The 19028-nt window shown below is 33.4% G+C and overlaps 1 pseudogene; it reads right to left on the minus strand.

Annotated features, from left to right (window-relative positions):
* Nucleotides 1-2056: 2056 nt before the first annotated feature.
* LOC142541876 (uncharacterized) lies at nucleotides 2057-12814 on the minus strand (annotated as a pseudogene).
* Nucleotides 12815-19028: the final 6214 nt, after the last annotated feature.

Consider the following 19028-nt stretch of genomic DNA (forward strand, 5'->3'; position numbering starts at 1 on the left):
ATGCCAAAAAGGGGGAAGAAGAACAAAGAGGAAGAGTTCAAGCAGAACAAGAAGATCAGGGAGAACCATCTAACAGGAACCAAGATGCTCAGGATGAGGATACTCTGTTTCGAGATATTGGAACAGATGACTGAATTTTTCTACTGTTTTTCAAACTCTGTTTAAGATGCTTATTTACTTATTAAATCATTTGGTTTTAGTTACTATCTGTCGTATTATTTATGGCTACAAACCTCTAGGTTTTGGCATCACCACAAAGGGGGAAATTGTTAGACTTAACTTTATTGTGGTGATAAGTATTAAAACCAGTAGGAATTATATCAACCAGAAGATTATGAAAAATAGTAGCTTTTGAGTTGCTCTATCAGAAGCAGTATTTTAGTTAATACTCAACGGCTTAGCAGAACTTAGTTCTACTGGATCAGCACTTAACGGCTTTCTACTCGATTGTTTCAATCTTAATTGTTACCGTTATCTTATCTAGTACCAAGCATTTATTGCACCATTAAATGCTAGACTAAGTCATTTAATACGCTTTACCGATTTTAGTATAAAACAGGACTGATTGTTCTGTAGCTCTTATGCAGGAACCTATTTCGGTAATAAAACTGATTGTATCAGAGAACATGAGACAATCTCTGATTATGGACGTTGGACTCAAGTTACCTATATATATGGATCAAAATCATTTAGATAACAACGCTGATCATTCTTATCCATCCAACGATACATTGAGCAACCGTGAAATTTTCATTATCTTCAAAAGCTCAAACTTGCAGAAAAGCAGTACACGCATCATATTTTACATCTGATCTTTGGAGATCATTTTGTATTGCTGTTTCTTCATCTTTTCAAAAAAACTTTATAATATTATTGTAGAAGAGTTTGTAAACTGGAAAAGAGTCTTTTCCAGAACATTGCTATAATGAACTATTGTATCGAGTTGCTAAGAGTTTCAGTAGGCAATAGATAAGTCCTGCTGAAGTGGGTGTGTACAAGTGTGTACTACAAAACCAAAGTCTTTTAGTGATACCTTCTGGAAACAGAAGAAGGGGAGACGTAGAATATTTTATCTTCGAACTTATAGAAACAACTACTGTGTCACTACCTACTGCTATTACTGCTTCTCACCTTACTCCATCAGATTGTTTCCGCACTTTCAATTGTGATCTGCTGGACGTACTATTGAACAAGAACAGCTACAATCTCTAATAGGATTTTAGCACCCTTTGCATAAACTATCATCAAAGGAGAAGAGTTTATTCACCCCCACTCTAAACTCTACATCGATCCCCAACACTATACAATCGAAGATAGTACCGAGTACTACAAAGCATCAGTTGACAATATTTCGAGAAAATGAACTATAAATCACATAATTTAAAATAACAAAGAGTAAAATTTGAAACTTGCTGAAATTTCCATTTTTTTAGACTCTTTAAAATTCATTGCCCAAAACCATGGCTACAAATCGTTTATCATGCAAGACATCAACAACACACATAATATGATTTGAATGGTGCAAAAATAATGATTTAGAATTTGTCTTTGCGTTAAAAACGCTCGAAATTTGAATACTGACGCAAATGAGCGGAGAGCATGATCGGGAGACAACTTTTCTCCCATTTCCTCACTATAAAATCATGTTTTCTACTGGTTTTTGTGCAGCTAGGTCTCAGAAGCTGTAGCTGCTTGGAACCCTAGGTTTTCTCCTTCCCTCGACCAAGCATCAGATATTCGCCTTAAAATCCTCAATTTCAATAAAATAAGGCAATTTCGAACATAAAGATATAATTACTTTGAAATAAAATAAATTATTAATTTATATCATTTATTTAAATTATTTTATTACATTAAATATTTTTAAGCATGTAGTTTACATGAGTGGATTTCAGACATTACAATTCCTCCTCCCTTAGATGGAATTTCATCCTCAAAATTAAAGCTTACCGAATAACCATGGGTAGCGACTGCTCATATCAGTCTCAGTCTCTCAAGTATTGCCCTCCCTGATGTGATTCAGCCACTTGAATTTGAACATCTTTATCACCTTGTTTCACAGCTTCCTCTCTTGTTTGCTTGAGATCTGTGTAGGCCTCTCCTCGTATGACAGGTTTGGCATAAGCTGTAGTGGCTCAAAATCCAGCACATGTGAAGGATTTGACATGTACTTGTGAAGCATAAATAGGTGGAACACATTGTGTACTCCTGCAATATTAGGCGACAAAGCCACTCGGTATGTCAATGCTTCCACTATGTCTAAGATCTTAAACAGTCCAATGAGTATCGGACTAAGCTTGCCCTTCTTGCCAAATCTCATGACAACCTTCATGTGTATTATTTTCATGAATACATGGTCTCCAACATAAACTCGAGATCCATTCTTCTCTTGTCACAATAATTTTTTGTCGGCTCTGAGCAGTCTTCATCATATCACGGATTTTGACTACTACATCAGTAGTCTGCTGAACAATCTTGGGCCCGATTTCAATTCTTTCTCCAACATCATCCCAATGAATCGGCTATCTACACTTTCTTCCATAGAGTGCCTCTTAAAGAGCCATATTGTTGCGACTTTGATTGTTGCACTCCCAAGAGCAGGTTGTCCACAAGTAGTATAATTCGGTGAGTCCGAATATCGTATTCACATGGAAGCTAAGGTAATTACAAGTCCACTACAATATCTTTTTTTTTTCTTTTAATGGTTTGAAACTTTAATTGGTAATTTTTAATTGTTCAAATTTTAATTTAAGTAGTTGAGATTAAAGGATCCACTCTTGGTATTTAATAAAGTTATCATTAATGAACATTATTGAAATCCACTTAATAAAATGGTTCCAATATATATTAAATAATCATATTTATATTATGTTATATATTCTTATCTTATAAGTATATAATATATACCAAAACTTGTAAATGTTGTCAAGTATTTATTGTGCTATATATATATTTGTAAACAATAAATCAAGGTCCCCACTTTAAATGGTTGGTAATACCAAACAAACATTTAAATGGTACCAAGAAATTAATATTATGATATTAATATATAATAAATCAAGACATTCACTTTAAATGGCTGGTAAAACCAAACAAACATTTAAATGGTACCAAGAAATTAATATTATGATATATTCATATATAATAAATCAAGGCATCCACTTTAAATGGTTGGTAATACTAAACTAATATTTAAATTGTTCCAAGAATTTAGTGTAACATATAGCAACAATAAATCAAAACTCCCACTTATAAGTAGGGTATAATAATACTTAAAGAAATAAAAATAACATAAACAATAAATAATGATTAAATAATATAAAACATAGATTCTTACCTTTTAATAACCTTATTATCATGCCAAGAGTTTCCCCTTTTCATCTCAACTTTGGGAAGTTAGCTACTCATTATTCAAAGTGTAAAACTTTGAATATGAATTTAACATGCTAATTATATTTAAATGAAGAAATAAAGGAAAAACAAAGAGAGAAATATTATGAACTCAAAGGTTTGTTCATAAAATGAGGGATATTTCAATACATTACAATGCACCCCTATTTATAGCCAAATTTGGAGAGACAACCACAAATAAAATATTATTTTTACACATAAGTCTTCATTGGTGTTCCAAGAAATTAATATTTTAATACACATCACTTTTGAAAATCTTCCCATCCGAATTTTCTTCTCCACATAAAACAAAACATGTAGATATCTGAGTTGTTTGAATTGTGGTATTTTTTTTAACCATTTGACCAAGTAATTTGAGAGATATGGTCAAAATGCTAGAGCATGGTAAAACTGCCACTTCTTTGGTAACTTTATTTGTTGCTTAATTTGATCCCACTTGTGAGAAGATTTTTATCTCATGCTTGCCACAGATATTGTAGATATTAAAATCAACTTTCTACAGGTCCAAGAATCATCTTAATCACATTTGCAACGCCAAGGTTATTCTTGTTTTATCGAACCTGTAAAAAATAGTAAAAACTTATAATTACACAACAACTTATATTTTATACAATTTATTATAAAACATATAATATTAAAACATTTAATAAAACAAAAACTATATATTTATATTATAAAACATTTAATTAATATACAATTTTTTATCTTTATCACACTTCCCAACCAACTTATTGCTAGTCCCTAGCAATTTAAACGTTAATAGCAACACAAAACATATTGATTAATTTAAATAGAAATGTAATCAGAACTATCCAAGTGTTTAAATTAAATTTGAAAACTGTCAAAGTTATATCAAGATCATTATAATTATAATTTATGAAATAATCTGAACTGATCAATTCAAAGCTTATTTTGAGGTAGATAAATGTATATGGCCTACAGAAATTCCTAGTAAGAGTCTCAACTCCATATCCTCATAGGTTAATAAGTGTTTCAATTTATGGGAATGATTTCTCTCATGGAGTTGGAATACAGATAAATGCTCAAGAAAATGGTTTACAGAATGCAGACAGACAAACGAGCCAAACTAATCAAAAGATAGGAAATCCATTGATTCAAAATCCAGTTGTTCTTATTATATTTTTTTTCCTGATCTTTTTTTTACATCATGGAACACTACAAAAAAACGGTTGGCATAGCGACGGTTTTACACAAACCGTTGCTCCTGTAGCGACGGTTTATCCCGTCGCCTTATAAGCGACGATTTTACACAAAACTGTCGCCTAATAAATTAAGCGACGGTTTATCGACAACCATTGCTACCATAGCGACTGTTATTCAAACACCGTCGCTGAAATAGCGACGGTCTTTGAACACCCGTCGCTATTTTGCGACAGTTAGAACAGACTTGTCGCCATTTTGTGCGACGAGATTTTTGACCGTCGCCTTTAGCGAAGATAATAATTATGTCCGTCGCCATATTAGGCGAAGGGTTTTTTATCCGTTGCCATGTGCGACGGTATAAAACTAGACCGTCGCAATAGAAGGCGACAGTATATTACTAAAAACGAGACCGTCGCAATAGAAGGCGACAATATTTTTTATCCGTTGCCAATAGCGACGGCTAAACCATAACCGTCGCCGATCTCTGTTAGCGACCGTTTGTCTGAAATCGTCGCTATTAGCGACGGTTAGACCTAAACCGTCGCTAAAAGCGACATTTTTTTGCAAAAAACCGTCGCTACGAATTTTTTCTTTCAACAATTTAGTGATCGTTCGTTGACCCGCGATCCCGCCTACACCACGTAAGTTTATGAAATTTCGTTATTCACATTAACGTTACATTATGAAAAATCGATATGATTCATTTTTTATCAACATCACAGGAGGAGATGGAGCGCTACATGGTTGAGTCGATGACAAAAAATCAAAGCTGTCCCAGCCAATAGTCGGTGAACAGCATGTTCAAGACTCTGGTTGTGGGGAAGAAGAAGGGGAGGATGTATAGGTGTGGGTCGATGGCCAGCACCTTATATCTAGATGAGATGACTCCGAGTTGACGTGTTGGGTCATCGGGTGTCAGTCAGTTGTCGAAGAACGCCATGCTAAGAGATCGAATCCCAGTCACCGCATCCACGTTTTTTTCTGATTTGTTTTATGACATTTGTACCAAACACTTGTATTATTATTTGTAGATTAGTATTATGATTACATTTCTCAAATGTTGTTGTTAATTTTTTTCAATTATACTTGACAAAATATATTTTTATATAACTACGTATTTAAGAAAATTTTTTTAAAGAAAAAAAAAAGCGACAGTTTTAGAATAAAACCGTCACTGAATTCGGCGACGGTTTTTGTAAACTGTCGCTCATAGCGACGGTTTTCTTTACCGTCGCCAATAGCGACGGTTGTACTTAAACCGTCGTCAATCTAGATCGGCGAAGGTTCTCAAAAAACCGTCGCCAATGGAGACGGTTCCAATTGCAAGCGTCGCTAGCACCCACAGTTTTTGCAAAAACCGTCGCTATGGTTCTATATATACCGAGGTTTGCGAACATTTTTTGGTATTAATTTTGTAGATTTGCTCGTCGGTGTGATCTTTCAACGTTACGTAGATCTGCATATCTCCGCGCACGTCAGGTTTTTAAAGCGTTTTTTTACAGAAAATTTAATATTTTATTTTTGCGTAGTATTTTATTTATGAAATTTTGCGTAGTATTTTGATTAAATACCTTCGCTTCATGAATCTACGGTTTTTTCAAAAAAAAAAACGTCGCTTATTATAGCGACGGTTTTCGACAGAACCATCGCTTATTTTTACGATGGTTTATGACAAAACCGTTGCTTATTAGAGCGACGGTTTTTGACAACACCGTCGCCTATTGTAGCGACGGTTTTTGACAAAACTGTCGCTTATTTTAGCGACGGTTTGTTTATAACCGTTGCTTAACTTAGCGACGGTGTTTATGTTAACCGTCGCTACTCAAAGCGACGGTGTTCTTAAAAAAACAGTCGCCATATTAACGACGGTTATTGAGAAACCATCGCTATAGAAGGCGACGCGATTTCCCGTGACGGACATGTAAACCGTCGTTAAAACCGTCGCCATACCCTTGTAGCGACGATTTTAGCGACGATTTTGACCGTCGCTAACTTCCTTTTTTTTTAGTGGAATCAGATTAAGTTTATGCTTTTTGACCATATATTTATTTAATTTGTACAATGTATTTCTCTCTTTCTTTCTTTTTTTTCTTTTTTTATTTGTATTTTTATGAGAGATAAATGGGTCGCAGCATATAACTTAAAAATTACATAGATCATCAACATCTTTTTTTTTCTTTTTTTTTCAGGAAATATCAATTTTTTTTTCAAAATAAGAACTCAATATCTAAACAATAGATAGCCTCTCTGATGATCAACAAAGGCTCGTAAGCTGTTTTCTCAATCATCTCCACTCACTCACAAAATATGTGTGAGTTTAAAAATTTTAAGCACTCTTATCAGGTATATCTTAAGCCATATACTTTAATAACTGATTTTATCACAATAGTTAATCATTCAAAAAGATTTCATAAATTATATTTTTATAGTGATCAAAATATTAAAATTGACTTTTTTTTCAAATAAAAATTTAAACATCTTTAGATAGATTATTACAATTTCTAATCTAAACCTTTCAAACATGTAATGTATGATATTTTTGCAAAATTACTAATATACAAACAATAAACATGTTTTTATTTTAAATAATTTTTTTTTAATTTTTTTTTAAAATTTTTAAGTTTGTTCTCCCCCCAATCAGAATATGTCATTGTCCCTAATGTCAAAATAACTATTAATAAGAGTAAATAATGAAAGAGATATCACCTGGAATTTTATTGAAGATAACAAACTGAAACAAATGCAAACCAATCCACGATTTTGAATCAATGATCCAACTTTCTTTTCTTACTGCTTGATTGCGACCAATTGATATTTGTTATCATCAGATCAGGCTTATAAACAAAAGCTTCCAAATCATCAATTAATTGGTCGGCAGTCGAAGCACAAATGAGCATCCGTCGTGAATTTTCTGAAATGAAATTATGTTCCACAGCTTTATCAAGAAATGTCAACAAAATGTCATAATAATTATTGATATTCAACAAGCCCACAAGTTTATTATGAATATTAAGTTGTGCCCAAGAAACAGTGTAAAAAATTTCTTCTAATATACCAAAACAACCTGGTAGTGCGATAAAAGCATCAGAATTTTCAATCATTTTGGTGATTCTTTCATACATAGAAGAAACTTTTAATTCCTCCCCAATCGTAACACCTGTAATATTTCCTTCAACTAAAATTGTAGGAATAATACCCAAAACCTGACTACCTCCAAGATGAGCAGATGTTGAAACATATCCCATTAACCCAATATTACCTCCCTCATATACCAAGTGAATTTTTCTCTAAGCCAATATTTTTCCAAGATTATTCGCTGCTTCTACAAATACTTCATTTTTTCCAGGACTCGACCCACAAAATACACAAATATTTTTCAATGTTTGTGCAGAGGATCCAACCATGTTTTTACTTTCTTTTTGGTCTGCAAAAATAGAGAGAAAGATGAGAGATTTTATAGGGGTAATATGTTATCATGACAAAACTATGGGTCATAGCTGTAAGCAGAATAAACAGTAAAAATAATAATGACACACATGCATATAAACAGTAGTGTGATTGTGGCTCACAATTTTCCTCTGGTTTTACGTCCAGAAACGGCTTCAACGCCTTCTATGAGTCGAGGATATGCTTCCCATCCAACTTTCTTATAAATTGGCAAACAGGGTCTTTTTTAGTCGGATTTCCAAGACTATGACGCTCATCTTGAAATTGTTTCCATAAACAGAGAAGTTCAATATGCACATGTCCACTAGAATGCGTCTCAAGAGTCAATAAGATGTTATCTAATGACTCCTTACTCAGTCCATTCTTAATGAAACCAATTTTATCTTCTCTGTTATTGGAAATACATCCCAAAGTTCTACATCGTTTGTCACAAGTCCATCTTGCACACTTATGACAAACCTCTAACCTTTTGGCCCTTCGTTTTTTCACATAAGTGCTTTTTCCTAATCCAGGCAAATACCGAATGAGCAATGATTGTGGAACTTCTCCTCCTAATCGGATCTTAGCTTCTATTACAAGACGAATATCTTCTGGAATTCCTTTTTTCATTAGCAATCTCAATCTTTCACACCTACCTGCATAAATTTTTCTTAGAACATTTTCAGAAACAGAGGGAAAATATTGACAAATTTTGAGAGATTTTCATCCATTTTGAAAAGAAAAGAAATGATTTTTTTTATTTTGTATCAGCAATTGTGGGAAACTGATTTAACCGACTATGAGAGTCATGGAGTACCGTTATCCGCCATTTAACCGGAAAAATAAAAAGATTAAGGAAACCTGAAATAAAAACAAACAAAATTAAATGCAACATAAAAATTTAGGAATCAGAAAGGGAAATAAACTCTTCTTGAAAGATTTCATTTTCTAAAAATGGTTTAAGCCTTTGTCCATATACTTTAAAAACATCACAATTTTTAGGATTTTCAATATCCACAGCTCCATAAGGATACACATGCTTTACAACATATGGGCCTGTCCATCTTGATCGTAATTTTCCTGGGAATATGTGAAGTCAAGAATTATAAAGAAAAAGTTTTTTACCAATCTCAAAAGATTTTCTAAGAATTGTTTTATCATGAAATGATTTGATTTTTGCTTTATAAATCATTGAATTCTCATACGCTTCATTTCTGAGGAGATCAAGTTCATTAAGTTGCAATTTGCGCAATTTGTTGCAATCATCCATGCTTGAATTAAAAGTTTTGATATCCCAATAAGCTTTATGTTCCAATTCCACAGGCAAATGACAATGTTTTCCATAAAACAAACTATAGGGAGACATATTCGATGATGTTTTAAAAGCTGTTCGATATGCCCAAAGTGCATCATTAAGTCGCAGAGACCAATCTTTTCTATTTGAGTTAACAGTTTTTTCCAAAATTTTCTTTATCTCCCTATTAGCTAATTCAACTTGTCCATTTGTTTGAGGATGACAAGGAGTAGTTACTTTGTGAGTAATACCATATTTTTTCATTAATAAATTAAATAGTTTATTAACAAAGTGAGTTCCCCATCACTTATCATGGCTCGAGAAATTCCAAATCTACTAAAAATATTTTCTTTCAAAAATTTGATGACGATTTTATGATCATTTGTTCGACATAGAATTGCCTCTATCCATTTGAAAACATAATCAACTGCAACTAAAATATACAAGTATCCAAACGATGGTGGAAAAGGTCCCATAAAATCAATTCCCCAACAGTCAAAGATTTCAATTTCAATGATAGGATTCAAAGGCATCATGTTTCTTTTTGAAATTGCACCCAATTTTTGACAATTTTCACAGATCTTGCAGATTTTGTGGGTGTCTTTAAACAAAGTGGGCCAATAAAATCCACACTGCAAGATATTTGCAGCCGTTTTCTTTGAAGAAAAATGTCCTCCGCATGCTTCTGAATGACAAAATTTAATGACACTACTTACCTCATTGTCGGGTATGCAACGTCGAAAAATTTGATCTGGATAATACTTGAACAGATACAGATCATCCCAATAAAAGTTTTTTACCTCATTCAAAAATTTTCTATTATCTTGGGAACTCCATTGCAGTGACATTTTTCCTGTCACAAGAAAATTTACTATGTTAGCAAACCAAGGTGTACTAGTAACTGAAAATAGATGTTCATCAGGAAAATTATCGTTAATTGGTATCATTTCACAAGATGATCCTGTTACTAGTCTCGATAAATGATCGGTTACGACATTCTCGGTTCCTTTTTTATCTTTTATCACGATGTCAAATTCTTGGAGCAACAAAATCCATCGTATCAGTCGTGGCTTTGCATAATGTTTGGTCAACAAATATCTAATAGCAGAATGATCAGTAAACACAATAGTCGTTGATTCAATCAAATAAGAACGAAATTTATCTAATGCAAATATTACAGCAAATAGTTTTTTTTTCAGTTGTGGAGTAATTCATTTGAGCATTGTTTAAAGTTCTACTTGCATAATATATCACGTAAGGCTTACCGTTTCTTCTTTGACCCAGTACTGCACCGACTGCATAATTCCTCGCATCGCACATGATTTCAAATGGTAAAGACCAATCAGGAGGTTGCATGATAGGAGCTGATGTTAAATGTCGAACGCTTTTATCAAAAGCATTTTGACATTCTTGAGTCCACTCAAATGCAGTGTCTTTTGTTAAAAGGTTACAAATGGGTTTAGAGATAGAACTAAAGTCCTTTATAAACCTCCTATAAAATCCAGCATGTCCCAAAAATGAGCGAATTTCTTTAATCGTTTTTGGAGGGGGTAAATTGGCAATGACATCAACTTTGGCTTTATCAACTTCAATTCCATGAGATGACACGACATGTCCCAAAACAATCCCAGAAGTAATCATGTAATGACATTTTTTCCAATTTAAAATAAGACATTTTTCCTCGCATCTTTTTAAAACTTTTTCCAAATTTTCAAGACAATTATCAAATGTATTCCCAAAAACAGTTAAATCATCCATGAAAATCTCCAAACAATTTTCAAACATGTCGCTAAAAATTCTTAGCATACATCTTTGAAATGTTGGTGGGGCATTGCATAATCCAAATGGTATCCTTCTAAATGCAAATGTTTCAAAAGGACATGTGAATGTAGTTTTATCTTGATCTTCGAGTGCAATGGGAATTTGATAATAACCTTAATATCCATCAAGAAAACAGTAGTATGGATGACCTGCTACTCTTTCTAAAATTTGATCCAAAAATGGTAATGGAAATGATCTTTTCTAGTGGCGTCATTAATTTTCTATAATCAATACACATCCGCCAACTAGATGAGACTCGACTTGTAACAATTCACCTTTTTTATTTTTAATCACTATGATGCCAGATTTTTTGGAACTACTTGTGTTGGGCTTACCCACTTACTATCAGAAATAGGGTAGATAATCCCAATATCAAGTAGTTTGAGAACTTCAGTTTTCACAACATCTTTCATGTGTTGATTTAATCTCCTTTGTGGTGTTGAGATGTTTTTGCATTTTCTTCTAAGTGAATTTTGTGAGTTCAAATTAGTGGATTAATGCCCTTGAGATCTTTTAGTGTCCAACCAACTGCATTTTTATGTCTTTTAAGCATATCAACTAATTTACCTTCTTGATAACTTGCTAGTTTGGAAGAAATTACCACCGGATATGTTTCATCTTCTCCAAGAAATGCATACTTCAATTCTTCTGTCAAGGGTTTTAACTCCAATATGGGTGGTTCGTCTTTGTTCTCATATTTTGCCTCAAATTCTTTCTCTGATCCTGGCAACGAGTGATACCTGATAAAATCATCAAGATCAATTTCAATATTTTATTTAAAAGTTTCAATTGAACAAATATCTAATTGATTACGAGTACTCTCTTCTTGAATTTTTCGTCCACAAGAGTTTCAATAAGATTTTCATCTTCATTTTCATCTCCTTTGTCATGTGGTTGCTTATAAAGATTAAAAACATTAAGCTCCAAGGTCATGTTACCAAATGACAACCTCATTATTCCATTCCTGCAATTTATAAGAGCATTAGAAATTGCTAAAAATGGACGACCCAGAATTACAGGAATTGCATTACAAGCTTCGATAGGTGTGTATCTAAAACTATGAAATCGACAGGATATACAAAGTTATCAACTTGGACCAACACGTCTTCTACCATACCTCTTGGCACTTTAACAGATCTATCGGCAAGTAAAACTGTTACCGAAGTAGATTTTAACTCGCCTAGATTGAGTTATTGATAAACTGAATATGGAAGTAAATTCACACTAGCTCCAAGATCAAGCAAGGCTTTCTTAATCTTTTGTTCTCCAATAATACATGAAATAGTAGGACAACCAGGGTCTTTGTATTTCAAAGTATTATTATTTTGAATGATTGCACTTACTTGTTCGGCTAAAAATGCTTTCTTTTTCACATTCAATTTTCTTTTCACAGTGCACAAGTCTTTCAAAAATTTTGGCATATGATGGTACCTGTTTTATTGCATCTAATAAAGGAATATTAACTTTTACTTGTTTAAAAATATCATATATATCAGAATTCAAATTTGATTTTTTTGTATTTTTCAATGCATGAGGGAATGGTGGTGACACTGTCTGTTGAACCTCCTCTTCGCAAGTTATGGGTTCCACTTCCTTACTCTTTGGAGTTAATTTATCATCATCTTCACAAGGTTCAAGAAAGGATTTTTCCACAACCTTACCACTTCGAAGGGTAATAACAGATTTTACCTGATCCATCGGTTGAGTTCCAGAAGTTCCAGTTTGTGAATGATGATCCTTGGGATTAGGCTGTAGTTGTGAAGGAAATTTACCTTTTTCATGATCATTAAGTGCAGATGCAAATTTAGCAAGAGTATCTTTCAAATCTGTCATGGTTTGAGCAGTTTGAGTATTGATAGACTCTTGCTTTGCAATGAAAGAATTCAATATATCTTCCAAGTTCCTTTTAGGTGGAGGAACATAAGGTGCATAATTTTGAAAATTTTGTTGATTTTGGAAATGTGGTTGAAAATTGTGCAGCATATCATTCCTCCAACTAAAATTTGGATGATTTCGCCAACCTGGATTGTAATTTTGAGAAAATGGTTCAAAAATTTGGCCTCTTTGAAATTGTTCAAACATTGACTTGTTCATAGAGACATTCTTTAAAAGAGGACAAAGTGGGACAATCTTTTGTAGAATGATCACTTGTATCACAAATGTGACATGCAATTTCTTGAACAGATTTTAGTTGACCATTCTTTTTCAATTCAATTGCCTACAAATTTTTCTTGCCAAAGAGGTAAATCTAGCTTGGAGATCATGTTCATCTTGAGGGTATCATACCTCCACCAGATGTCACTAGCTTGGAGATCATGTTCATCTTTGGAGATCATGTTCATCTTTGAGGGTGTACATACCTCCAAATTTCAAAACCATGATGTGGACAAAGATAAGCATTCTTTGTATCTATCCCAACACTGATAAAAAGTTTCTCCTTGTTTTTGAGTGAAAGTGATGATTTGTCTTTTGAAAGAATTTGTTCTATGAGATGGAAAAAACTTTTCAAAAATTGTTATTGCAATTCATCCCAAGTTCGAATGGATCCTGATCTAAGATTTTGTAGCCAAGTTTAGCTGTATCTTTTAAAGAAAAGGAAAAAGCTTAAGTCGAATGGTGTTCATGCTACAATTAGATCATTATATGTATTGCACACTTCTTCAACTCTCGTAATGCATGTATGGATTTGCAGAATCTAAGCCATGAAAATTGGGTAAAACTTGGATAATACCAGGCTTAAAATTGAAATGAGATGCATCAGGGGAAAAAACTAGACATGAAGGTGCACTAGTACGTGTAGGATTCATGTGATCTCAAAGTGTTCTTCGTCTATCATGATCATGTTGAGATTGAATTTCATCTTCATTTTCTTGGATGGGTTCTTCCGCCATGTTTGTAAAAATAAAGGGTTATTTCGAATGAGTCGACCACTAAGTGTACGTGACCAAATGCTCATAGCAAATGCAAAAGAATAAAAACACACAAAAGCTATAAAAATTCAAATAAAGAAAAATAAACTATAAACAAAATTAAATAGACTTGAAATAAATTATACTTCCCCGGCAACGGCGCAAAAAACTTGTTGCGACTTGATTGTTGCACTCCCAAGAGCAGGTGTGTCCACAAGTAGTATAATTCGGTGAGTCCGAATATCGTATTCACATGGAAGCTAAGGTAATTACAAGTCCACTACAATATCTTTTTTTTTCTTTTAATGGTTTGAAACTTTATTGATAATTTTTAATGTTCAAATTTTAATTTAAGTAGTTGAGATTAAAGGATCCACTCTTGGTATTTTAATAAAGTTAATTATTAATGAACATTATTGAAATCCACTTAATAAAATGGTTCCAATATATATTACTAATCATATTTATATTATGTTATATATTATTATCTTATAAGTATATAATCTATACCAAAACTTGTAAATGTTGTCAAGTATTTATTGTGCTATATATATATTTGTAAACAATAAATCAAGGTTCCCACTTTAAATGGTTGGTAATAACAAACAAATATTTAAATGGTACCAAACATTAACATTATGATATTAATATATACTAATCAAGGCATCCAACTTTAAATGGTTAGTAAAACCAAACAAACATTTAAATGGTACCAAGAAATTAATATTATGATATATTCATATATAATAAATCAAGGCATCCACTTTAAATGGTTGGTAATATCAAACTAACATTTAAATTGTTCCAAGAATTTAATGTAACATATAGCAACAATAAATCCAAACTCCCCACTTATAAGTAGGATATAATAATACTTAAAGAAATAAAAATAACATAAACAATAAATAATGATTAAATAATATAAACATAGATTCTTACCTTTTAATAACCTTATTATCATGCCAAGAGTTTCACCTTTTCATCTCAACTTTGGGAAGTTAGCTACTCATTATTCAACAGTGTAAAACTTTGAATATGAATTTAACATGCTAATTATATTTAATGAAGAAATAAAGGAAAAACAGAGAGAGGAAATATTATGAACTCAAAGGTTTGTTCATAAAATGCGGGATATCTCAATACATTACAAATGCACCCCTATGTTATAGCCACATTTGGGAGACAATCACAAATAAAATATTATTTTTTACACATAAGTCTTTATTGGTGTTCCAAGAAATTACTATATTTTACTACCCATCACTTTTGAAAATCTTTCCATCCGAATTTTCTTCTCACATAAACAAAACATGTAGATATCTAAGTTGTCTGAATTGTGGTATTTTTTTTTACACCATTGTACCAAGTACTTTGAGAGATATGGTCAAAATGCTAGAGCATGGTAATAACTACCACCTTCTTTGGTACTTTAATTGTTGCATAATTTGATCCCACTTGTGATAAAATTTTTATCTCATGCTGCCACAAATATTGTAGACTATAAATCAACTTTCTAAAGGTCACAGATCATCTTATCCCATTTGCAACGCCAAGGTTATTCTTGTTTTATCGAACCTGTAAAAAATAGTAAAAACTTATAATTACACAACAACTTATATTTTATACAATTTATTATAAAACATGTATATTTAAACATTTAATAAAACAAAAACTATATATTATATTATAAAACATTTAATTAATATACAATTTTTTATTCTTTATCACATATCTATAGATGATTAATAGCTATTGTTATAGGTAAACTCCACTAAAGGTAGCTTTGATTCCCAACTTGCTTGAAAATCGATCACACATGCACAGTAAGTCCTCTAGGATCTGTATCACTATCTCCGACTGACCATCTGTCTAATGATGAAATTACGTACTAAGTAATAACTTACTCCCCAAAGCGGAATGTAGACTCTTCTAGAAGGACGATGTAAAACTGAGTCTCTGTCAGACACTATAGAAATTGGTATTCCACGTAGTCTAACTATCTCCCTAAATGTACAACTCTGCATACTGCATCATTGAGAAAGTCCTTTTTATCGACAGAAAATGTGCTGATTTATTGAGAAGATCAACTATCAACCATATAGCATTAAGTCCCTTTACTGTCCTCGGCAATCGCATTATAACAGTCCATCGTAATGTTCTCTCATTCCCACACGAGAATAGGAAGCTGCCTAAGCATCCCCTGCTGGCCTCTAGTGCTTTGCCTTTACCTGTTGACAAGTTAGGAATTCAGACACAAAACGCAGGATATCTCGCTTCATACCTAGCTACCAATACAGTCGTTGTAGATCTTTATTACATCTTCGTAATTTTTGGATGTATAGAATAAAGAGAAATATGGGCCTCTGTCGTAATTCTCACTCTAAGCAGATCAGCGCTAGGAACTCAAAGTTGAACTCTATACTTGACAACGTCGTCCTCCGCTGAATATTACATGTTGCATTTAGACTCATCCCACTTCTTCCACTTTTGCAACTGCTCGTCAGTTAACTGTCCAATATGAATATGATCTCTCAATGTAGATTGTGCTATCAGTGTGGATAATCTAGGAGCGTTTGCCCCTAGCAAAAATCTCTAGATCAAACATCTGAATCTCTATTTGAGGAGGTTTTTGCAGTGATAGTTGGGCTATGACTACTGTCTTCCTGCTCAAGGAATCTGCAACGACATTAGCTTTCCCTGGGTGGTAGGTGATATCACAATCATAGCACTTCACAAGCTCTAACTAACATCTTTGTCTCATGTTCAACTCCTTCTAGGTGAAAAATACTTGAGACTCTTGTGGTCGGTAAAGATTTTGCATTTCTCACTGTACAAGTAATGCCTCCAAATCTTCAAGAAAAAGACAACTGCTTCTAATTCAAGGTCATGAGTTGGATAATATTTCTCATTCACCTTCAATTTTGCCCAGATCAAGTTTCGAAGCACCATTGTAAAAATATCTCCTTGCCCTAATGGCATAGCTAGAACCGATGCTGCATTAAGTGCTTGCTTCAGCTTCTCAAAGATCCTCTGACAATCATCTCCCCATACATATTTAGTATTATTCTTTATCAAGGTTGTCAAAGGCACTGCAATGGATTAAAATCCCTTGATAAATTTACGATAGCAGCCAGCTAAGCCTAAGAAAATGCGTATCTCAGGTGCATTCTAAGCACTGGACACTCCTTCACTGCCTCAACCTTAGACAGATCAACCTCTAATCCTTCACTCGAAATAATGTGACCTAAGAATACTACCTTCTCTAACCAGAATTCGCACTCGTTGTACTTAGCAAAAAATTTTTGTTTCCGAAGTACATGCAATAATGTTCTCAAGTGTTGTCTGTGCTCCTCCTTGCTCTTCGAAAAATCAGGATGTCATCTATGAACACTATAAAATTATATAGGTTACTTAGCAAAAAATTTTTGTTTCCGAAGTACATGCAATAATGTTCTCAAGTGTTGTCTGTGCTCCTCCTTGCTCTTCGAAAAATCAGGATGTCATCTATGAACACTATAATAAACTTATATAGGTTCGGCTAGAATATGCGATTCATGAGATCCATGAAGATCTTTGGGGGCATCTGTCAACCCAAATGGCATTACCAAGAACTCATAAGGCCCATAACGAGTTCTGAAGGCTGTCTTATGCACATCTGCTTCTTTTACCTTCAACTGATGTTACCCCGAACGAAGATCTATCTTCGAGAATATCGAAGCTCCTTGCAACTGATCAATTATGACCTCAATCCTCAGAAATAAATATTTATTCTTCATTGTTACTCTATGACAAGATCGATTAGGGGGATAATCGTTGAGTGACAACAGCTCGATTCTTGAAATATTGAACACCGATGAATTAAATCGAGTTTTGTGTTCAAACCAAGCGAAAGACACTCGAAATAATGCTTCGTAGAAACCGATTAAACATTTTTTAAAGCATTTAAAATATATGCAAGTTGAATGAGTAAAAATATTTTGGTTGAAGTATTTTATCAAATACTTGGTATGCAATATTTTGGTATTTGAAGAACACGTAAAATGCTTCAACAATGCATCTTTAAAACTATGAAAATAATAAGTAGACGCAACAAATAAATAGACACAAATTTGTTTATAGATGTTCGAAGACTTCAATGCTCCTACGTCACCTCTTCTTCCTCTTGGGAAGGATCAACTAGAAGACTTTGATTTATACAACACTGAAGGATCGTTTGCAGAGCACCTTGAGGTGCTTCAAACAAAATATTCTCCAAGAGCTGCAATAGCTCGTGTTCTAAGAATGTATACACCGATGAATTATATCGAGTTTGATATTAAATCAAGCGAAAATACTCAAAGTAATCCTTCGGTAAGAAAACTGATCGGTTAAAGCTTTTAATCTTGTGTAACTAATTAACTGAAGTAAGGGGGATCAGTTCTCGCATGTATTAGTTCATTTATGATGAGAACTGAACTGATAGATACTCGAACTGATCAAGTCAGTTTAAAGCAAGGGGTTAACAGTTAAAGTACACAATATATTTTTATGGATGTTCGGAGACTTCAACTGCTCCTACGTCACCCCTTCAACCACCTCGGGTAGGATTTACTAGAAGATTTATCTATAAACACCTTGTACAAACCCACCCAGCTAGAACTTACACTACTGCCTAAACTGAACTCCTAGACTAGACTGAAGGCAGCACCTTCTAGCCAACACTTCTTTAATGTCTATGTGAGAAATACTACATACACATGTTTACGTCTTTGTGCAAGACAGAAATTGAGTGATGGTGTGTGTATGTGTGAGAACTGATATCTGAACTACCCGAAAGTGTTCTCACACACTGAGGGAAATATGCTTCTAATCTAAGCTGATAACACGTTTAAGTGTTCCCTCGACTGGGTTGAATGCTTCTCTCTTAAGCTGATATGACTTTGAAGCGTGTCCTTTTCTTTTCTTTTTGTGTTGTATGTTTTTCACTGATCTTCACCTTCTATTTATAGGCACGAAGTTTGATC

The sequence above is a fragment of the Primulina tabacum genome, chromosome 4 (assembly GCF_025594145.1).
Source record: "Primulina tabacum isolate GXHZ01 chromosome 4, ASM2559414v2, whole genome shotgun sequence".
Lineage (NCBI taxonomy): Eukaryota > Viridiplantae > Streptophyta > Magnoliopsida > Lamiales > Gesneriaceae > Primulina > Primulina tabacum.